Consider the following 24,917-nt stretch of genomic DNA (forward strand, 5'->3'; position numbering starts at 1 on the left):
TTTGACTTGAAAGGGGCATTTTTACATGTCATTTGTTTCGGTCTGCTGTGTGTGTGCGTTTATGTGCCCTAGGTCTTTGTGTTGATTTTTACGTGTGCCATGATTCGGTGACGATTCGTGGAAGGGGCTCGTGCCCTGGCCTGTGGTTGGCTGCAGCTGGGAGGCCACCTGATATAAAAGGAGCCAAGATGGCGGCTGTCTGGTGGCAGCCAGGCGGGGAGTTCCTGTCCTCTGAAAAGAAGCCAATGCGGAAGTAACTTAGAGCTGCATTCTATCAAAAGGCCACCAGGGGGCGACCGTCTCTATACAAGTCAATGGAGAATTCACCAACTTCTCACTTGATTTCTAACCTCAGTAAACGTTTTCAAAATGTGTTTATGGTCTCAATCGCTAGTTTAAAGCCTTCTTCAATGCAGTCTGGTGTTCATTTGGGACATTTTGGCCTCTCTGATTTTATATTTGACGATAAAGCAGGCTACGTGGCTATGTTGTGATTGACAGGTTGATTGACCAATGTCCTTGAGATCCAGCCCTCGCAACCAATCGCAGCCTCCCCACTCCGCCGTTGGTCCCGCCCATACGTCCGTCCATGACTCCGCCTCATGCCCATATAAATAGAATCCGTGTTCATTTTTTCCCGGCATGCACCTGAAATTTTCAAGATGGCGCTGCCTAGATTCGATACTATTGGCTTCGGAGCAGCAGTCCACAAACCAATGGGTGACGTCACGGATGTTACGTCCATTTCTTATATACAGTCTATGGTGGCAGCAGGCATTCCCCATAATAAAGTGATTGTGAATGTCTTTTTCCCCATAGAAAAACACTGTTTGCTTTCTGACAGCTTCATTAAGGATTCATCTACAGTAACTCATGTATTAATGACTGATGGAGAATCTGTGAATGTGAATTGATATAGAGACTAATTATGAGTCAGAATATGAACAGTATGTAAGGATTAAAGTCCAAATCAATACATTATATACATTTCATCTATTTAATATTGCTTTCACATTGCAATAACACAAGCACACTACAGTACATACATTTAAATGATATAGTAGCTACATACTTTCATCATCACCTATGTGGGTTGAGAATCTCTATACCTGACACTGATTGGTTCGTAGACAGGCGTATGTCTGACGTTGGCGTGTTTGGTGGGTGGTCTTATATTGCTGTTTGAAGTAGAGGAGAAAAATGGATAATCAGATTGATATATTGATATATTCTACAGTTTATTTATATTCAGGTGGTATTGCTTCCTTTCTCTTTCATCCTGGGAAGTGTCGCCATCTTTATGAGTCTTTTCCAGTTGACTTTTTATGATGTTGTCAGACCATATTTGTGTCTCCTCCTCGCCCCCTTTTGCTATCACAGTTCATTTTTCCTTTTTCCAGTTCTGAAAATAGCCCGCTGGAACTTCCTATAATTGGTCTGAATGTCCAAACCATCCAAAAACAGTTTAGTTTGATCCGGACCAAACCCAACTCTCCTCGTCGGACCAAGGTTCGGCTTGGGGAGGATTGGTTTAGATCTCCAAAGTCTGAAAGTCTGGACCAGATGAGGGAGGTGTGAAAGAGCCCTTAGATTTACTCTTTCTTTAAATATATATGTCTAAATATAAGTATTCAATCTTTATTGTTTGGTTCATTTAGATCAGAGGTCCAGATTCGTACCCAGACGCCATCCTAGCCAATATTGAGGATTGTTAAATTTTGTCAGAGTTTGTTTGTTTGTATTTTAATGGGTGCAGCTTCTCCAGCTATTACGGTAAAAGTGGAATGGGCTTCGGAAACTCACAATCTTTCCTCGTGACGCTAATCAAGCTTTCTGTAATGCACTTTATTTTGAAATGCTATCTTTATTTGATATAAGAAAATAAAATGTATTTATCTTATTATTTTTTTTAAATGTATCTCATTATTTGAATTTATTCAGTGTAAATACTAATAAATGAATTATTTGACAGTCTACAACCTATCCACTAGACACAGATGATGATGTAACTACGATGCTACTTCAAGGTATTAAAAAATAACACGGACATTATGATGTTCTGGACTTTCACTTGAGGAAATTTTCACAATTTGGACCTCAGTGCATTTTAATTGAACACCCCTGATTTAGATGCATAAAATATAACTTGCAAAACTATACAGCATTAAAGTTTGCCCCCTACCAAGTGTCACCTGTCAATCAAAGTCGCCACCTTTACCCGAAACATGGACGCTACGTCTGAAAGCTTTCTGCTTCTAACTCAGCTGCTAACTCGGCTAACTGTAGACTGTAGTAGTAGTAGTAGTGTGCACTGAATGTATTTATACCTCTACAGCAGCAGGGGTGGGTTTATGCTAATCAGTGATTTTCAGACCTGCCCACTAAATCCTGAACACAGAAATCTTGAAACACAGTTTGTGAAGCCTAGCTCCACAATTCAAATCTAAATGGTTGAAATGCTTTTTACACCTTTTTTAGAAATACATTTGTGACCTATTTAATGTGTTGAGAAGAAAATGTCTGAATTCACTTTACACAGTCTTTAAGTTTAAACAACAGTAGAAAACAATTTAATGTAGAAAATAAGGCCGACGAGATATTTTCCACACAAGTCCCAGAATCAGCTCCTTCAGATATATCTGTGAAATCAAAGATACAGACTCAGATACAGAAAGCAGCTTTATTTTACACCTGTAAAAATAAAAATAGGATGAATTTAGTTTAATTTTTTGTTTGGCTGACCTTAACAAATGGCTTAAAATCTAGTGCTGATGAGAAAATCACTGATGTGCTTTTTTTGGCTGAGGTGGAGCTTCTTCCTTCTTTGAGGCTGGAGGAGGAAAGTGTTGCAGCTCCCAGGTGTAAATGCAATGTCTGTGTAGGTATGGAAAAAGAAAAGGTTAGTATCTGTGTATCCCATGATGTTTCCCGTAACCTAAAGAACAAGTTCAATACCCGAAAAAAAAGAGAGGAACGAACACACACACACACACAGAGCCGTGGGAGTTGTCATTGTGTATCGTAGCCAGAGGTCTTCTTGCTGTCAATCTCTTTTTTTTTATCAGGAAGACGAAAGAAGAAGACAGATGCAACCAGGGGACTGAGATCAGCTGTCCACTAATCTCTGGGCGAGAGACATTGCAAGAGACTGCGAGCGAGGGAGAGCGAGTCTGTCTGTCTGCCGCTCGTCTCGCCTCACTGCTGTTACTATGGCGACGAGCCGAACCCAGCGCTTGAGATTCTCCTCATATTCCTCCTCTCTCTCTCTCTCTCCCACTTCTTTTTCTTCGTCAGTTTGTCTCTCTCCCCTTGACTCACCCCTCCCGTTACCTATCCTTCTTTACTCTTACCCCCTGCTAAGCTCCCTCTAACTCTCCCTCTCTCTCTCTTTTTTAGCATTTCTTTTAAACCCTCCTATACTGTCTCCTCTTCTTTTCATCCTTATCCTTCATTATATTCCAACCGTCGTCACCCTCTCTCTCCTCTCCATTTTCCCTTTCTTCATGTCTTCTTACACTTACCTTCCTGTGACTTCTCAAATTCATATATATATCACTTAATTAGGACATAATCAAGGACAGCGCTGCCAAAAGAGGTTGTACTAAGTTTATAATCAGCCTTATAATAAAACTAAATGGCTTTTTTATTATCACTTCACATTTTTCAGTCTGACATCATGATCATGTTAACCCTGGGTGTGAAGGGTGAGGATAACCTGCCCTGACCAATGTGATGTCATGTTAATTTTACTGTAAAGGTCCATTTATGCTCAACGTTAAATCCGGATACAGACGGAGCCTTCTGTCCGTGCTCTGCGTTCATTTCGTCCGTATTTCTGCACGTTTCCATAAAGCTTACCGATACGGACCAAACGGAGCAGTACCACCAGAAACCATGGGGGGGGGGCAGTGTTGCTGTCACTACTCGATACGTAGCTCTAGTGAGACATAGAAGAAATAACAATGGAGGAACTTTTTGAGGAAAGGTTTTGTGAGTTGGTTAGAAACTTTAAACATATGGTTTTTGTCTTTTATGCAAGAGGAACATTATCAATATCTCCTCCACAGCCGCCATGTTTGTTTTTGACTCAGTGCTGCCCCCTGGTGGATGTATCGGTTAACATCCATGCCAGCGTAAAGGATGCATGGAAGTATGTGAGCAGTGACGGTAACATCGTTTGAAAAGGACGGATACTTTTTTCGTACGTACATTGAGCATAAATGGGCCTTAATGCTCAATACAGATCCGGATACGGACGGAGCTTTCTGTCTGTGCTCTGCGTTCATTTCGTCCGTATGGCAATTTTCATTTTTTTACCGGGCAAACAAATGTATCCATTCTTATGTAATACCAACAGTACAATGCTGAGATTGACTGGCAGTTGTTTTTCCAACTGAGGAAACAGTCGTCACTGTCTGAAGTTATTCAGAGATCTGCAACCATGCAATCTAAGTATAATTACATATGTTTTTCTTCAAATAATTACCAAGAAAAACAGTCTTGAATCAGTGATGAATGAGTGAAATGTGTGGTATGATCTGTGCAAACAAGACAACAAAAAACCCTAATCCATATATTCTGAGTGAGAGGAAGGAAAGAAGGAAGGTAAGGAGGGAGGAAGGAAGGGAGGAAAGGAAAGAAGGAAGGTAATGGGGAGGGAGAAGTAAGGACAGACGGAAGGAAGGAAGGAAGGGAGGAAGAAGGAATAGTCAAAACAGATGGGGTCAATTTGACCCGGGAGGATGACAGGAAAGTTGAGAGCTGTATAAACACTATACACATTTCTTTTAGTTTTACTTTTCCTAATGTGAATATGAAATTATTGTGCAGCTGATGCACATTTTTATATATGCAAATGTACATATAATTCTATAAAATGTTCACCTGGACCATAAAATAGTGATTTTAAAGGTAATTTTCCACATGATTAATCAAACAGAAAGGTTAATTAATCATGTATTAACCCGCCTGTTGTCCTTGGGGGAAGAAGGAAGGGAGGGCGGAAGGAAGGAAGGGAGGGAGGGAGGAAGGAAGGAAAGGAGGGAAGGAAAGAAGGAAGGAGGGAGGAAGGAAGGAAAGAAAGAAGGAAGGACAGACGGAAGGAAGGAAGGGTGGAGGGAGGGAGGAAAGGAAAGAAGGGAGCGAGGAAGGAAAGGAAGGAAGGACGGAGGAAGAAGGAATGTAGGACGGAGGGAGGGAGGAAAAAAGGAAGGAGGAATGGTGGGAAGAAGGAAAAGAGGAAAGATGGAAAGAAGAAAGGGGGATGGAGGAAGGAAAGGAGGAAGGAGGGAGGGAGAAAGGAAAAGAGGTAGGGAGGAAAGAAGGACGGGAGGAGGGAGAAAGGAAAAGAGGAAGGGAGGAGGGAAGGAACAGTTAAAACAGACGGGGTCAATATGAACAGCATGTAAAGGGTTAAATAAAAATGGTACAACTCTGATATATTAGACGATATTCCTGAACTCTTTTTGCTATTCTGTACTTACCCATGATCCGCACTTTAACATTCACAGTTCAGATGTGTAGGTGTTGTTATTTAACTTTGAATGAATAAAGTTTATCTCTAAAAGTATCTTAGTTACAGTGTGTTTGCTGACAACATGTGACCTTTAAGCGATAGTAGCATTAGAATAAGTCATTTTTCTAAGCTTATGTTTTTTAGACTTAGACTTTTCTCATTTTCTAGCTTTCAGTATCACTGGTCATTGGAGCTAAAGTCAGCGTGTATTATCTCTCTGTGTGTGTGTGTGTGTGGAGAAAAAAAAGAAAGGATGAAAAAGAATAAAAACAGAAATAGGCGGTATCAGTCAACCTTTTCCAGTCTAATCTCTCAGTCAGGCGGTCACAGTATACCTCTTTCAGACCAGAGCAAATCCCTGAGATAAACCTGCATTTTCTGTCAGTGTGAATGGCTCCACGCATACTATCAGGCCTGTGGATCCTTACAGGTTTTCCTCTTCCTCCTCCTCCTCCTCCTCCTAAAGCGTGTGGTGAATTCACTCATATATAACACACATAGTTTATTCTGGCTGGAGTTTATGCCAATGTCCCATTTTCACTCAATCGAGGCTACACGTATCCAATAGCTTCTTTTTTTTTAACCTTTGTGTCGTTCTCTCGGGTCAAATTGAGCCCGTCTGTTTTGACTGTTCCTTCTTTCCTTCCTTCCTTCCTTCAGTCTGTTTTTCCTTCCTTCCTCCCTCCTTCTTTCTTTCCTTCCCTCCTTTCTTCCTTCCTTCCCTCCCTCCTTCTTTCCTTCCCTCCTTCCTTCCTACCTTCCTTTCCTTCATCCCTTCCTCTTTTCCTTCCTCCCTCCGTCCTTCCTTCCTCCTTTCCTTCTTTCTTCCTCCCTCCCTTCCTTCTTTCTTCCTTCTTTCCTTCAGTCTGTTTTTCCTTCCTTCCTCCCTCCCTCCTTCTTTCTTTCCTTCCCTCCTTTCTTCCCTCCTTCTTTCCTTCCTCCTTCCTTCCTTCCTCCCTCCTTTTTTCCTTCCCTCCTCCTTCCTTCCCTCCTTCCTTCTTTCCTTCCTTACTCCTTCTTTCCTTCGTTCCTTCCCTCCTTCCTTCCTACCTTCCTCCCTTCTTTCCTTCCTCCTTTCCTCCCTCCCTCCTTCTTTCCTTCCCTCCTACCTTCCTTTCCTTCATCCCTTCCTCTTTTCCTTTCTCCCTCCGTCCTTCCTTCCTTCTTCCTCCCTCCCTCCCTTCCTTCCTTGACTCGAGGACAACAGGAGGGTTAAATTACTACAGCATATGGTCTGTAGTAGTAGCTTGTAGCTCACTCAATCAAAAGATCCACTGCTCTCGATTGCAAAGATGTAGAAGCATTCATAAAGGCCTGTGGATCCTTACAGGTTTTCCTCTTCCTCCTCCTCCTCCTCCTCCTTCTAAAGCGTGTGGTGAATTCACTCATATATATAACACACATAGTTTATTCTGGCTGGAGTTTATGCAATGTCCCACTTTCACTCAATCGAGGCTACAAGTGTCTAATAGCTTTTTTCTTTTCTTTTTTTTTTAACCTTTGTGTCGTTCTCTCCGGGTCAAATTGAGCCTGTCTGTTTTGACTGTTCCTTCTTTCCTCCCTTCCTTCCTTCAGTCTGTTTTTCCTTCCTTCCTCCCTCCTTCTTTCTTTCCTTCCCTCCTTTCTTCCTTCCTTCCCTCCCTCCTTCTTTCCTTCCCTCCTCCTTCCTTCCCTCCGTCCTTCCTACCTTCCTTTCCTTCATCCCTTCCTCTTTTCCTTCCTCCTCCTTGCTTCCTTCCTACCTACCTTCCTCCCTCCCTCCTGCTTTCCTTCCCTCCTTCCTTCCTCCTTTCCTCCCTCCCTCCTTCTTTCCTTCCCTCCTACCTTCCTTTCCTTCATCCCTTCCTCTTTTCCTTTCTCCCTCCGTCCTTCCTTCCTTCTTCCACCCTTCCTTGCTTCTTTCTTCCTTCCTCCTTTCCTTCCTTCTTCCTCCCTTCCTCCCTTCTTCCTCCCTCTCTTCCTTCCTCCCTTAATAAAACTTGATTGAACTTTTAATGTTTCCAAATGTTACTATAATTGGGTTTTTTGAAATTGTATGTTTTTATGCTTCCAGTTAAATGTCAGTTTTTATGTAAAGCACATTGAGTTGCCCCTGTGTATAAATAAAGCTGCCTTGCCTTGTGGACAGCTTGATTGACAGCTGTAATTGTGAACAGTTCGCTCACCTGAAATACTTAAACTGACTATTTTTGCATTATTTTGGTTAATGTTATGTTACTTTATTACAGTACCTGCCCTGTCATTACACTTTATTTTGAAGGTCCTGTGGGCGACCATAAGCAGCAGCAGCAACTCCATCTTTATATCTACCAACCAATGCTGTTGTTTTTCTAGTGAGGGCAGTAATGGTACAGTAGAGGAAGGAACAAGAGAAGAAGAAAAAAAAAAACGATTAAAATGTGTATACCACCCTCAGTTTTACCACCCACCTTCCTCCCTGTGCTCCCTGCGGTTTCTGACGTCCTCTCTTTTACCTTTCCTCTCTTAATCGTCCCTCTCTCTCTCTCTCTCTCATTTCCTCATCTCTTCTCCCTCTGATCCTTCTCTCTCTCTCTGGCTCTCCCCTGTCCTCCTCATCTTCTTTTTTTCTTTATTTCTCCTCCCCTGCCTACTTGTTTCTCTCTCCTTCCTCCTCTCTCTTATCTTCCCTTCATCGCTCCCCTCTCTCTCACTCTCTCTCTCTCTCTCTTCCTCATTTCCTCTTCTCTTCTCCCTCTGATCCTTCTCTCTCTCTCTCTCTGACTCTCCCCTGTCCTTCTCCTCTGCTACAGTAGCTTCCCTTTCCCTTTTTATTTCTCCTCCCCTGCCTACTTCTTTCCCTCTCCTTCCTCCTCTCTCTTATCTTCCCTTCATCACTCTCTCTCTCTCTCTCTCTCTCTCTCTCTCTCTCTCTCTCTCTCTCTCTCTCTCTCTCTCTGGCTCTCCCCTGTCCTCCTCCTCCTCTGCTAGCTTCCCTCTTCATTTCTCCTCCCCTGCCTACTTGTTTCCCTCTCCTTCCTCCTCTCTCTTATCTTCCCTTCATCACTCCCCCCCCCCCCTCTCTCTCTCTCTCTCTCTCTCTCTCTCTCTCTCTCTCTGTCTCTATCTCTCTCTCTTTCTCTCTGTATCTGTGAGTTTTGTCAGGAGGAGGAAACACTACAACATCTCTGGCTTAGATGCCCCAGACTGGCTCCTCTCTTCTCTTTGCTAAGGCAGTGGGTGGGGGGCTTGGGTCAGGTTTTTGAGGATGAACTGTTCATATTTGGTCCCAGATACTCTGTAGCGCAGCGCAGCACTGTTTGTCTGGTCAACTTTCTGCTGGGTCAAGCAAAGCTGAGCATCTGGCTCAGTAGGAGAAACAATAGGGAGGAAACAGGTTCTGTGGATGTTGAACTGATGTTCAAAGGTCTGGTGGCTGCACGTCTCAGGATAGAGTTTGCCTATTATAAGATGGTGTCAGACTTAAATGAGTTTGTTGCTATTTGGGGAGGTGGAGATGTGTTATGTCATGTAGTTGATGAATTGCTGGTTCTGAGTTTCTGAGGAAAACCTACAAGTTTTTATTTATTTGTATTTTTTGTTTTTTTGTTTGTTTTTGTTTTATTTATTCATTTATTTATTTTTTGTTTGTTTGTTTGTTTGTTTGTTTAGTATGGATGGCTGAGTGAATGCATGTATTTAATTTATTTATGACTACTTATGTGACTGAAAAACTGGACCAATAAAGGGATGGTTAAAGGTCAAGGTCTCTCTGTCTCTATCTCACACAGAGAGGCTTCCTATCGACTGTCCCTCCAGCACTCCACAAATTAAAGCATATTTCATCCACAGAGGAATCTACAATGACCTAATAAACTGCAGGGCTTCCCTCGTTCTTCTGCCGCTTACACAGCGTGTGTTTATATGCAAGTGTGTATATTTGTGTGTGTGTGTGTGTATGTATGTGTGTGTGTGTGGGCAGGTGTGTAAGATTATACTACAGCAGCACACCTCTAGGTTATACAAGTCCTCATTCCAACACAAAATAACTTTTTTTTTTTTTTTTGGTCCCATGCATTTCTCTTTCTCTCTCTCTTTTGTGTCTCCTTCTCTTGTTTGCTCACTTTGTGTCACTTCCTCTCCTTCCTTTCTCTTGGTTGCTCTCTCTCTCTCTCTCTTTCTTGGTTGCTCTCTCTCTCTCTTTCTAGGTTGCTCTCTCTCTCTCTCTTTCTTGGTTGCTCTCTCTCTCTCTCTCTTGGTTGCTCTCTCTCTCGGTTGCTCTCTCTCTCTTTCTTGGTTGCTCTCTCTCTCTCTCTCTCTCTCTCGGTTGCTCTCTCTCTATCTCTCGGTTGCTCTCTCTCTCGGTTGCTCACTCTCTCGGTTGCTCTCTCTCTCTCTCTCTCGGTTGCTCTCTCTCTCTCTCTTGGTTGCTCTCTCTCTCTCTCTCTCTCTCTCGGTTGCTCCCTCTCTCTCTCTTGGTTGCTCACTCTCTCTTGGTTGCTCACTCTCTCTTGGTTGCTCACTCTCTCTCTCTCTCTCTCTCTCTCTCTCTCTCTCTCTCCCTCTCTCTCTCTCTCTCTCTCTCTCTCTCTCTCTTTGCCCGAGGAGGTAGATACAGCAGCTCCCCCACAGGGTTTACCCTGCCAGCTCCACTGACACACTCATCTCCTCTTTTCTCCTTTAATGCTCTTTCCCTTTCGTGTTTTCTCCCCTTTTGTCACTGGCTCCTTCTTTCTCTTACTCCCACATTTCAACTTAATTAGACATTTTATACTTCCCCTCTCTTCTTTCCTCCTCTTCTTTATTTATACTTCATACTCCCTTATCTTCCCAACTATTGCAAGACTGCATACTCTATCTAATCTTTAAATTTTCTAAGCATACCAAGTCAACGACAACTGGACGCTGACTTGTGGTTTGGAAAATCTTTGGACAGCCTCGTATCAGAGGTTGGATTTTTCGACTGGATGGTCGGAAGATTCTTTGGATTAACATTGAATGGCCTTTCTTGTCTAGTGCAGCATACTGTACATCTGCTCTGTAAAACACTTGGCCTCTATTCTCCTTTGAAAAAACGAACAGAAGTCATAAGGGTGGATGAATATTTTATTTTGTTGTATTTATTTCATGACAGCACCCCTTAGATTTGCATAATTTTGATTAAATATTGTGCCATCATCTACTTGCATAAGCTGAAAACCTTTTGATACATGATATCAAATCTTCCATAAAGCAATAAAGTGGCGTTTCCTCACAGGCAAATGAAATGGTCACACTGAGCCTGATAGCATCCTGCTACACAACACAGGAGCCACAGACTCTGAATGACAGCCAATATTAACAATACACATTAAAACATATTGACATTAAAGTTGGACTTTAAGCAACGTATTTAATGGATTGATGTTGCTATATTATGTTTGTTTTACCACTCAACAGATTAGCCTACATTATATCTCCGCAGTCCATTTTTAATTTTCTTTTCTTATTCAGTAATTTTTTTAGCACATTAACTTTCTCAGTAGAGATGCACAGATGTCCTTACTAAGAATAAAATGAATAAAAGGCAACTATAAAAGTACTTGTAAATGTAATAGGTTACAATTTAGTAGTTACCCTGTTTAAAATGTAATAGGTAACTATTTCAGTTACTTAATCAAAATAATGTAACTTATTACTTTTGATTACTTTTTTAACAAATGTTTTCATCTGTTGGGATAAGTGTACCCATTAAGCACCAAAATTCAAAAAGTTAATGTAGATTTTGGTAAAAAAAAAAAAAAAAAAAAATGTTTTATGAAAAGTCTAGCATGGGCTTCATTGGGACTGTGACACTATTTAAGCCCACGTCATGATTTATTTACAAAATATTTAAAAAAATATTGATTTCAAAGAATTGAAAACATCACTATATGTATTCAGTAACATGCTAAATATTAAAAAAATGAGAAAAAAAAAAACTTCCTGAGCTAAATCTAAAAGGTCTGACTTCAGATGTAACCTCATGGACCCCAGGAAGAGTAGCTGTTGCCTAGGTAACAGCTAATGGAGATCCAAATAAACTAAACTAAACTTTGTAATCATCAACATTTTCATCAGTAAATGTAATTTAATGACACATTTTTTTTCAGTAACTGTAATAGATTACAGTTACATTTATTTTGTAAGTAAATTACGTAATGCCGTTATATGTAACTACTTTCTAATGACTCTTTAACCAATCGTAGGCTAATATTAGAATAAATAAATCTAAGTATAAGTTTTTTCTTGTATCTTTGGCCTCTTCCTCCACATACTGCATTTCCTTTTATTTCTGCTTCAGCGTGACTGATCACTGGAGCTGAAGTCAATATGTATTACCTCTATTGAGGAGAAGAAAAGTTCAAATAGGCGTTATCAGTCAACCTTTTGCAGTCTTAAACTGTCAGTCAGGAAGTCACAGTTTACCCATTTCAGACCGTAGCAAACACCTGAGATAAACCTTTTATTTTCTCTCACTGCCGTTAACCAGCGTTCAGTCCACTGAGGCTGTCCGAAAGCAAACATCTTCCTCTTCCCTTCCTCCTTTTTTTCCAGCCACTTCATAAGAGTCATCAAATTCTTCTTCTTCTTATTTCCAGCATGACCAACGTTAGTGCAAAATGGAAGGATTGATGAATACTTGAGGGTTACTATTGCATTGTAACAGAATCACTATAATCATATTGTAGTTTCTATCTCTCTCAGGCCTGAACAAGACACAAATGTTTGCTCTTATTTTGCATTGAAATTGCTTGTTACATAATGGCTTCACCCTACAATTGCCTGCTGCTTAGACCATAATACTATCTTGCAGCTCACTCAATCAAAAGATCCACTCCTCTCAATGACAAAAGATGTATGGTGGTAATGTTACTGGCAAAATGAGTTGTGTCTCAAAGCCGAAAAAGTGCTGTTTCGTTGTCATGACGCTGATATCAGAAGCAAATCAGAAAATGCTTATATGGGGTTGTTATTGTTGTTGTTAAAAGACAGACATGGCACTCAAACATAGCCCATTTTTCTGACACATGAATTCATAGGAGGTATAATCTAATCCAATTGTTAAGCAGACAGAAAGCTGTGATAAGCTGTTTAATATAAAATGTCAAATGTGACTTTGATATGTGATCATTATCATGTGTTATACACTGGATTTTCGGTGTGAATGGACTTTTTTTTTTACCTGGACGGCAGCTCAACTCAGAGTGGTAATACAATTTACTCAGTCAGTCAGTCAGTCGGGAGGGAGGGAGGGAGGGAGGGAGGGAAGGAGGGAGAAATAATAACATGTAGAAAAATACTGACAACTGAAAAATCTGTTTCTGTGTGGACAAGAGCTTAAGACTTAATTTTCCCGCCAATCACATGATAGAATTAAAGTCATATGTAATAATAGAAAGAAATGTATTACCATAATGCGCTGGCACATGAAAGAGATATAATTAGGGATTTAATCTCATTGCTCCCCCCCCCCTCCCTCTATTCCTCTCATACACAGTCACACAGTCACACACACAAGGTCAGAGCATGTGGTAAGCCATTAGCAGAGCTGTCAACTGTCTATCACTTCAAAATGTGTCCGACCATACGGCTGCACGGCTCGAGGATGATAAATGCATATCAATACGAGCTCTGTAAGTGGCAGAGAACATGAGTGAAGGGCAGGGAAGGCCCCTCACCAGCCGATAACGCATCATGTTAAATAAAGAAAGCTTCGGTTTAAACTATAGCAGCCGCAGCGTCATTCACTGCAGGGCTAAGAGTCAGTAAGAGTCTTGACTTTATAAAGCATCTCTGAAGACCGGCGGAGTGAATATCGCAGGTACAACACCACGTCAGCATTAATGGCCCCTGAGAGTACTTGATGCTACCGCTCCTGTGAAAGAATTTAAAAATATTCCATGATACTTGTGTTTGCAGGAGAAAAGACAAAGTGTGTGGATTTCAAAGAGCTGTGACTTATTTTTTTTATTGATTCACCGCAACAGATAAAAATCAATAAATACAGGACAAATGATTAACCTTCGTGTCATCCTCCCGGGTCAAATTGACCCCGTCTGTTCTTTCCGTCTGTCCTTCCTCCTTCTCTCTTTCTTCCTAACATCAATGCGTGCTGCCCCCAAGTGGCCAAAAATGAAACTCAGACACGAAAGTTTCAAGAAAGTAAAGCATCTTTAGCTTCTGCAGTGTGACATATTTCCCAGTGAAACAGAATATTTATGAGCGGTATATAGTTACAAGAGGGATTTAAATCAAATCCTTTGCATTTGGGTGGACCACTAAAAAGTGGGCAAGGCTTAGCGTTAAGCCGATACGGAGCTGCAGAGATAAATGGAGCTACAGAGGACTGTTGGCTCCACACACACACCCAAACCTGTTCTTTGATCAGGAGGAGGATGAAGGCGAGATGAATGAATTAGACCTCAGCAGCCACATCATTGGAAATTAAAACAAAGTTTATGCCCACTGATATCTAAACACACATCTTACTGTCTCTATGTTGCTCTGTTAGCTACTACGACCCAAAAAATGGTGAATGCAGTTTTATATGTTGGGTGAATTTATGCTAGCCACTCATCTATATTCACATTTTATTGGATTAATTTGTGTGACACCCCTGAGTGCAGGAGTCATCAAACAAATTTGAATTAAAAATACTCTAATACTGATTTTCTGGCATATAACAAGAGATAAATGAATAATGGGGACACGGGATTAAAACTGGGGAAATGTATTTTTCATTTCAAGGGGCCTTTAAAAAAAAGATTTGTGTTCTAATACTCAACCTGAACTCAAAAGCATGAACATAGCATGAGGTATTGTACAAAAAATGTTACATGAATAGAAATGATGTATTTGTGATTAGACAGTCTCACTTCAAAGACACAATGAGCTAAATCCTCCCTCAATGTTTCCCTCTTTAGAGCGTAATTTTCCTGTAGGTTTCTGACATCACAAAATGTGTATGGTGTTCTTGTTGACCCCCTCCCCCCACCACCACCCCTCCCTTACAGCCTATTTTCTGTCAGTATGAGCAGAGAAATATTTGGACAACCCCAGCCTGCACTGATTGGTTGATTCATGGCTTCGTGAGCTGGTAATTGGATGATGACAGCGGGGTGGAACACTAGAGAGCCATGATTGATAGCTGGTGCTGCCTCGACTTGCTGCGGCTAAGATGCATGTAGTTTTTGGGGTGTACGTGTGTGGGTGGTAGGAAACATTTTTAAGTCTTGGCAGCCCAACAGAAGGTAGGGTAGGTAAGGTTTCTGAGTATGAGACTTGTGGGAATAGAGGATGTATGTGAGTCTCATTTACACCTGAATCCACGTGTATCTACATGCTTCTGTGCATCCACATGTATGCATATCTTCACCTGAGTGAGCGTGTGTCTCTGTAGCAGATCAACATGAACACCTTCTCCACTCTACTGTTATGCAGCTCCAGCTTTTGAGTGACAGGCCATGTCATCCACATGCCAAGCTCACGCCTCCCTAAACTGATTCTCAGCTCCCGGTGGATTGGAGGGGTAAGTGAGCCGCAGGTGGGCAGAATAAATGCTTTCAATACAGTGTCAAATAAACTTGAAGAAATTCAATATTAAAGCTGAAAAGTAGTGCACTCAACAGACACACCTGGAGGACCCCTCTCTCTACAAGTGGAGGGTGTTGCTGGATGAAATGGACCTCCACAGAGCCATGGAAGAAAAATGTCAGCCGCTAAAGTAGAGAAGTGTTGGCTGGAATTTAAACACAATATCCCAAACACCCACAGTCTCTCAAGAAGTTTGATCAATATCCCTGTATGTGGTTTTTTACAGAGATCCCCACTGTGTACTGTACATGTGTTGTTTTTCCATTAATGTATGTATCTGTGAGCACACCTGTATATGTCTGTATGACTATGTGTGGCAACAGAGAGTAGAATGATAAGCAAAGCGTGAGTTCATCCATAATGCACAATGTTTATAACAAACACGCAGGAGAGAAAAACAGAGAGCCATGATGGAGCTGAAGCCTCAACACAGCAGCCTACAGACCAAACAGATGTGTACAGTGGGTGATGTAAATGCCTTCCAGCTGGGAGAAAATTGTAGGATCTATATACCGTTTCACCAGCCAGCTTTGAGCAAGAAAAAAAATCCCCATTATATTTTCACCTGTTGTAAAAACTTCTAATCTGATGCGTCAGATGGTTTGTTAGCCATGAGTCACTCTTAGAAACTGTTTGGAAAAAAGAAGGAGGCACTTTCTAAAAACTCAATCAATCAATCAAATTTATTTGTGTAGCACTTTTCATACATTATACAATGTAACACACAAACAAGCAAACAATGAAAAAGAAAAATGAAAAAACTAATCATAAAAAATAGGATCCAATAAAAATTTGGATCTCAGGTAACGCTATCATAACTCAAGAATCTGTAATAAGGAAACACCAGAGGTAGGATATAAATGTTAAAAAAAAGATAAATAATAGCTAATAAAATAGAATAATAAAAAACATTTTCCTTGTGATTGGATAAACCATCTGTCACCATTTTACTTTATGAAGCAGCTGAATTCACAAGATTACGAGATCATGTGAGAATCCTCATAGGACGAGGGTCTGAACCACTGATTGTCTTGATGGCCATGAATCTATGATTGAATCTTTTACTTACTACAATATTGTGTCATCATTATTGTTGGTAACTGCAGATTATTAGTAAGCGGTTATAGGTAAACGTCAACCTCAACCCTATTTTCCCAGCCTTTTCTCTCCATTGCAGTCATGATGGTCTTGATGGCCATGGATCTATGATTGAATCTTTTACTTACTACAATGTTGTGTCATCATTATCGTTGGTAAATGGTAAATGGACTGTACTTATATAGCTCCTTTCTAGTCTTTACGACCACTCAAATCTTCGCATTACATGTCATTCACCCTTTCACACACATTCATACACTGATGGCAGGGGCTACCACGCAGGCTGCCAACCTGCACATCAGGAGGAAGTTAACCATTCATTCTCATTCATACACCTTTGGCTCAGCAACAGGAGCAAGTTGGGGTTAAGTGTCTTGCCCAAGGACACCTCGACATGTGGACAGGAGCCACAGCCGCAGATTATTAGTTAACGGTTATAGGGAAACATCGGTATTTTTGTCAACCTCAACCCTATTCTCCTCATCATTTCGTGTCTAAGATAACACAAAGCACACAATGCACTTTCTGTAGTCCAACATAAAATAATGTCTCCTTGCATTGTTCTCTCTCCATCTCAGTCATGGCTCTATATTTAGTAGATTTCAACAATAGCTCAGCTCTCATGAGATTAGAGACGTTGTGTCTAACCAAGGCTCGTATCAAGGAAAACCTTGAGCGAGCCTTGGTTAGACACAACAACAGACCCATCGGATAAAGAAAAATGAAAACACAAGAAAAATGTTTTATTTCTCCACATGGTCCTTTCCATAATGATGTCAGACACTTATAATAACAATCAGAGCCTGTCATTGGCAAAAACAAGCACTTATAGTACATAATGGGGCCCATCAGATTACATTGTAAACATTTTTATAGACACTCAACCAATATTGGACCAATTTCAAAAAAAACTATTGTCCCCATTTGTCACTTAGACACAAAAAGGTTGGAAAGTAGGGTCCATGTAAAATACAAACAAACAAACAAACCCCCCCCCCACTGAAGTTTCCCTTTAACCTAACACACTACTCAGCTATAACTCAACTTGAAAGAGGAAAGTGTATTGAGTCATCATAATGTCAGTGTGAGACTTAGCGGCGCGTTACACACTCCAGTGAAGATCCTTGCTGGCAGGTGACAAGAATATCTATACCTTAAGTGGCGTTATTCACAGCAAGGACCATAGACTCCTTAGAAAATGTGGCATTCAAGACTGGAGTGAATAGCTACAGTTCAGTCAATACAAATTACAGCAGTTTTTTTTTTCCAATGCCATGTCCTTTGGTTAAAGCTGGGGTATAAATCTGAGGTAGGTCACTTTGTACAGATACTGTTATCAGCTTGATTAGTCTGATTATTTGTGTTATATTGTGAATATGCACTGTTTTCTAGGAAGCACCAATATCATGAGATAGGCCCAGAAAATCTCCTTTTTTTCAGCCTAATGTTGGCAGGTATGACAGGAAGGCAGAAATATAACTACCTAGTGTATTAATTAGTCCGCTGTTTGTATGGATGCTATCAAACCCCCCACAGATCATTATGCACCTACAGTAAATACAGCACTTATTTTTCCTTCAACAAACAAAAGCTCTGGGCTCAAATATAAAATGTTTTTCCATTTTAACATAGTGAGCTAGTTAGGATAACAACATCCTGCCACACAAACATTTAAGAAACACAGAATTGATGGACATGTGGTAATTACATCTTCAAAATCTATAAAATGGATAATGGGTTGTTTTGGAAATCAACTCTTCCAGTGTCTGAACACCTGCTCAGTTTCACCTTGATCAGTGTTTCTCTAATGGGCTCAGAAGACAAATTGAGTCTCCCCTCTGTACGTTGTATCGAGCCGCAGACGCGGTAGCACACCTGTGTGGTTTCAATTTCTCCAGTCTCTCTGCTCCAATAGCTCAGAGCGGGGACGGCAGAGACAAACAACATTGGGAAGCTGCCACATATGTGACACTGGCGAAATGATGATGGTGCTGACCAGAGCACAATAATTGGGTGCTGCTATCTGTGACTGGGTGGCTATTGACTACATTAGCAGATGGATTAGTGATAGGGCTGCCAATGTAATGAGACTTCATACAGACCTGATTTAGACTGTGTACCATGCAACTAAAGGAGGGAAACAGGAGGCTTGCTGTTGTATTGAAGTAAATGTGCACACATGCATATTTATGAAAAGTGTTGGCTTTTTAGATTCATTACATTATATCTATGCTACTTGCACTTGCATATATATTTTTATATCTGCAATTACTACAAGCAGAGGTGCTCACCAAAATCACAAAATGTTTCATAACTGATCGTATTGAGAGGCAGTGAGTTGGCTCCTTTGGTGCAGGGAAATCTTGGAGAAAACCCTGGGGCAGATTCAGGATACGCCAGAGGGATTCAATCTTCCTGGGATGACCTGGGAATCCTCATGAAATCCCCTAAAAGAGCTTCAAGAAATTGCTTAGAAAAATACTTCAAGGTGACCAAGATTACCTTGCTCCTGCCAACCGTATCTGGATAAATATCCAGGAGATAAATAATTGGAATGATGGAGCTAAAAAAGTAAAAGTAATTACGGCAGCCCAATCAAACCCGAACTAGTGCCTTTAGGCTACCGTAATTACTGTAGTAGCAGCACAACTAAACACCCAATTTTGTTAACTTGCTCAAATTTAATTGATTTGGTCATTTTTTGTCATGATTTTTGTGCTTCTATCATGGGCTTTGTAGATAAATGGTGTCTTTGTCTGTTTTATTTATTATTAATTAATTTCTTTTTAATTTAATGAACATATTATAAGCAAAATAATATATTACCTTGTATAGTATATCTAAATTGTACAACCTGTTGTGTGTTTAATTCTTGCTGTTGTTGAAAAGAAGTGAAATCATATTTGATCTCCTCCTCTATGACTTCCATGTACCTTTTTTTTTTTTTTTAAATATTCAATTTAAAGCTCTGGATAGAAATGCAAGAACACATGCAGAACACATTCATTTCATCAGTCACAGCATCCCCTGCCAAAATACCCGAGTCTCTGCTGACCAGCAGCTGCTTGTGTTGGCAGAGCCAGACTAGTCCCTGTTCATTTGTTCCTCCTGGTGTTTGCTGTCATTTTGACTGGTAGATAAAAAAAAAGAAGACTCTCCTTTGGAAATGACAAAACACGCAGTGCCTGATTAACACATCTCAATGGGGGGATGATGTGTTTGCTCAGAAATAATCGTGCTTTTCATAAAATTGGTGTCACATGGACTTATCAGGAAGTATAAATGACATCTCAAGGGAGACTGGCAGCCTTTAAGAAATGAGACAAGCCAATTATCATCAATCAACTGGCTGTTTGCAGCGTTCAATCAAAGATACACAGGGCTGAACAGGTTGGGTGATCATTTACTGATAATGTGTTTAACATGAACAGTAATTATTTATGACACCAAGCAGATTTCCTAAACTTAGTAACACCAAGACCAATTTAGGATGCTTAATGATGATCCCACATGCATATTTAAATGAATGTAATTACACAAAGAAGTTTATATAAATCAAGTTGTTTCTTCATCCCATGACCTGTGGACACTATGTGGCCTGAAATAATTGACTGATAAACTTTAGATAAAAGGTATCATAATCAAGGAATTTGCCAGCGATGAATAAATGAAACAGACAAATAACAACCATCTGTGACAGAAAGACAAATCCATCTGTTAGCTACTCTTCAGAAGGCCCGTTTCCCACAACATCAACAAATTACAAGAACACATGGAAAGCATGAATATATCATTTTGTCATGGAATAAAAGTTTGGTGGCACTCAAACCCCTTTTAGACAGCAGACATGATTACAGGTCTTAAAGTATTGTATTTTTTTTTTAAGACCGTCTTGATATCATCACCATCACTTTCAAGTTTATGAGTTCGTCTGCCAATGATATATCTCAAACTAGCATTTTAGCCAATCAGAAGTAGAATGGGGCGGGTCTTGGAAAATGGGTTTCAACCGAATCCTATGCTGCATGAATGCCATCTGCAGGGACTCACATCTGGTAATGACTTGTGTCACGTCGAAGGAGAGTAGGATGGAGAGGAAGTTCATGAATCCGCTGGGCGTGGACAGAAGAGGTCGGAAAAGACGGTAAGCCTTTTGGTAGCTGGTATAAAAAGTTAAGAGAAGTAGGTGCTTGCTTCTGCACGTTATTCTAGTCTACGCAACTAGCGGGAAAAACGTGCTACCACGACATGAATCAGACCCCAATCACAGTGCAGCTGTAGTGAGGTTGAGTGCTATTGCCTACTACTGACCTTTCTTGTTATTGCAGTTTCAAAAGGCCCACCATAAACTGCAATCATTCATTTCCATATAATGTTCTGGTTGTTTTTTGACCCTGCGAATGTGTCCATGCCACAGGAGGACACACACACACACACACACTCTCTAACACACACACATACAAAAAGTTCAGGCTCAGAATTTTTTTTTGCTTTAACCCCTGCGATTATGACACAGGTCTACTGACAGCATGTTCAAGCTGCTGTCACCCTGCGTGTCACTGTATGCCAGGGTTAGGGTTAGGTTAAACATGACAAAGAGTCTAAAGGCATACAGATTGTACTTTGAGCTACACTTAGGCAATGCTAGCATGTTGATGTAGCAGGTATAATGTTTACTATACTCACAACCTTACCCAGGATTTCCACCGGGAGACGCTGCAACCCTACAGTACTGTCTTTTAAATTAAGTTGCACTGTTAATAGAGTAATTACGGCAGCCCAATCAAACCAGAACTAGTGCCTTTAGCCTACCGTAATAACTATAGTAGCAGCACAACTAAACACCCAATTTTGTTAACTTGCTCAAATTTAATTGATTTCGTAATTTTCTTAGATTGTTGTGCTTCTATCTTGGGTCAGTAGGCTTTGTAGATAAATGGTGTCTTAATCTGGCTGTTTTATTTGTGTTTGTTGCTGAAATACGATCAGGAATCTGCACAAGTTGTTTTATTTTTTTTAAATTAACTGGAAGTTTTATGCTGATTCTGTATCTGACTTCCTGTCTGGTGCGATCTGGTCTGTTGAGCAGCTTTGAAACGGCTCGGTCAAAAATAAACCTCTGGCTACTACTGTATGAATGTCTGTGCAGAAGTCTATGGTAATCCATCCAATAAAACAAAAACAGTAAGCCTGCATATTTAGGATGATGCTTGATGCGTGGATAATACCATTTAAATACATCACACTATTAAAACACCAAAATAACAAAACGTAACAAAAGAAAGTGATTGCAATGTTAAACTGTTACATGATTAAATTCTAATTAGTAATGCTTTCTTCAAACAACACACACAAACTCCTACATGTACTCAACTTTTAATTTACATTTCTAATTAGCCCATCTCCATAATGAATCCAATATGCAGTCAAATGAAGTTATGCAAATCATGACGGATAATATGTCCGGTAGTTATTGGTTCTAGTGTTCTCAAATCAGAACAATTCAACAACAGAATATGTGATATTGGAAATATGGTGTAAATCATATTTCTCAACAAAAAGAGAAAAAAAAACACAATCTCAAAGAAAGAGAAAGAGAAAGAGAGGCGACTCAGTTTTTGAATAATTCAGCTGGAAAACGGAGCTTCAGTCATTGAGAATGGGACAGAGCCAAATAAAGCCATCAGCTGTCGACGGAGCCCTTTGAAGTGGAGGCGGAGGAACACACACATCTTTGCTTAATACTGTAGTAACGCTCTCTCCAACACACACACACACACACATAGATATGCACAATTTCCCCCCCGGGAGACGACATGTTTATTTTCCTGAATTCTTGTCTTCTTGTGACGTGTGTATCACTGATGCCAAATTAACACGATGAATAAATATTTTAGTTGCAAACCGACTCACATGCTGTTGTTTTCATATTTCCCCTCATAGCTTTTCCATCTTGGTTCATTATACATCTGCAACAAACCAGGAAGTCAGCGTTGTAATTCCATTGTGTTTTTATCATGATTTCTTTGTATACTGTGCAAATAATACAAAACATATGTACAAATACCGCCCATAAAGAAAATAAAATTAATCAATTTTGATTAAGTTCATCCAACACGTATTTGGTTGATTAATTACTATTATTTTAAAATTTTGTAAACTTTTACGACTATTTGTAAAATTGATTTTGCTTGGTTATCATCATTTTACTGAATGTGCATTTCTGTAACATTATGAAATTATTATTATGATTATTATTATTATTATGAAAAAAGTGCAATTGATGTGACTGCTGTGTGGCAGCTTTTCCAATAATATTTGATCGTATTTTGCATTAAAGCTGCAGTTGGTAACTTTGAGGAGAGAGAGGACTCCCCCTCCCTCTCCGCTGCACTCCTGCGCTTGACCGAGCTGAGGAGGAAGGGGGAGTGGCCTGTGAGGAGGAGGGGAGTGGCCTGTGAGGAGGAAGGGGGAGGGGCCTGTGTGCGTGAGCAGTGATTGACAGCTGTCAGACACTCCATCAGACACAATCCTGGCTCTGATTGGGTCTTTTTACCGGTTGTGGATTCTGGCAATTTGCAGTAGGAGCAGTAGGCGAGGCTAAATGAGCCTGTTTTTTTTTGTTTGTTTTTTTTTTACAGATTACTAGTTTCATGTAATGCTGTCTTTACATAGTGACAGTCTTAGCAAATATGACAAAAAGTTACTTTTATAAGACTTACCAACTGCAGCTTTAACAAAACAAACAACAAACAGCACAGATTTTTAACCCAAATTACAAAGGAGTAATAATACATGGTTTACATCAACACACATTAGGATCATATACTTCACTATTTGCATTAGGCAGCTTTATCTATATAGCACATTTCATACCTAGGGGCAACTCAATGTGCTTTACATAAAAACAAACATTTGACAGTAAGAATGGGAAACATTAGAGTTATGTCAAAGGAAGAAATCTAACAGCCTTTAACTTATTTGTGAAGACAAGGTGTGGGAACCCTTCCTGCAATAGATCAACAAGCTCATTAGGAAGATAATCAAGGAGGGACTGCCCAATTTTATATAAGATGCTGTTGTTGCCTTTTAAAATATAGCACTGAAATGTTCCATAGGAAAAACCTTAAATGTTTATTTCTACCATTGCTTCTCCTGAATCCACTGGAACAGAATACATCGCCTTACTAGAAGCAAAAGTTTACACATTAAAGTCAGCTGTCCAGTGGCTTTGTTTATAATGTCATTGTCTCCATAAACCAGATTAATGATTTATTTCTGGAAAAAAAACAAAAAAACAATTGTAAATGGCTTCCTTAGCTCTTAACAATAAATGAGTTATTGATTATGAGTTAATGATTATGATTGCTGTCCATCTTGGTGTTTTGGTAAGGCATGTTGATATTGATTTCTTAATCTTGGTATAGGAAACTGGAGCCACTAGTGCATCTTTGTATTCCTCTAAGTGGTGAGATGCAATATCTTGATATTAATGTTGTTATTATGCCTTAAGAGAACTAGCTAATGCATGCTGGCTCCACCTCCACAACTCTGAATAGGATAAAGTAGAAAGTAGAAAGTAAAAGTTGAACATGTGCAGGAGAATATTATGTCATGTAAGACCAGCTTGTTTGGTGAGAGGACAAAGTGCATGTGAACTTTCTGCCATATCTGTACCTAAATGGATAAGTACTTTGGCATGAGAATAACTATGTGCCTAGTCAGATGGACTGGTGCATTGTTATGAGGAAGGGGGGATTACAGTGTGGGATTTGCCGCTATGTAGCATATAACTACAGTTTCATCAAACCAAAACATGGTGGAATCCAGGAAGAATTGCATGAGGCTCTGGACACAGTGACCAAAGATGAATACAAGAAGAAGCACTGAGGCAAGTATATTGCATCTCAAGGAGAATACTTCAAGTGGTACAACTGAAAAGGTAAAAGATTTATAACAATTGCAGGAATTTTTGGGTCTCACCTTGTATAAGATGTGTATAAGTCCAGGTAGTGTGTCAGTCGGGTTGTTTTTAAGTTATTTTGCCCCTCAGAAAGATATATTAGGAAATAGCATACAAGCTCAAGCAGCAACATCTGCATTACTGTTAACTCTCATTAATTGTCTGAGCTGAATTTACAATTTTTGGCCAAGAAAAAAAACATATTTGTAGAAGTTATACTGTTCTGGCTTTGCACTTGAATACAAATTGATTTGCTCAGGGGCTTGAATCACAAAATGAGATAAACCAGGTAACTCTGTGCTCAACCCAGGCTTACCAGTATCCCTCATTCATCAGGATATATAACCATGGTCTGCTCTGCCTGGCAGGACCATATTCAGTTATAGAGAATTTTATCTATATATGCACTACTGCTACTGCATTTAGAAGTGATAAATGCATTTAGAAGTAATGAAATGTACAGAGCAAAATCTTCATGGGTCAGAGTGATTTCAGTTTCCATGATAATTATCAGAGATAGGCAGCAATAGGAAACATTAGTAGAGGAACCATTAGCTCACTTTGGCTTTAGAATCAGGGCTTCTAACAAACAGCAGGAAGCGACTGAAGCTATCAATAACTAATGGCATTTCCAGATACATATTAATTGTGTTGAAATACTTTATTCAGGACAGAAATCCCAACAGTGATGGGTTCAATCAAGCCTATGTGAAACTCATATAGCATTACTGCAGCTCAAGGGACCACGAGTGACTTTGTGAATCAAAA

The sequence above is a fragment of the Scomber japonicus genome, chromosome 2 (assembly GCF_027409825.1).
Source record: "Scomber japonicus isolate fScoJap1 chromosome 2, fScoJap1.pri, whole genome shotgun sequence".
NCBI lineage: Eukaryota > Metazoa > Chordata > Actinopteri > Scombriformes > Scombridae > Scomber > Scomber japonicus.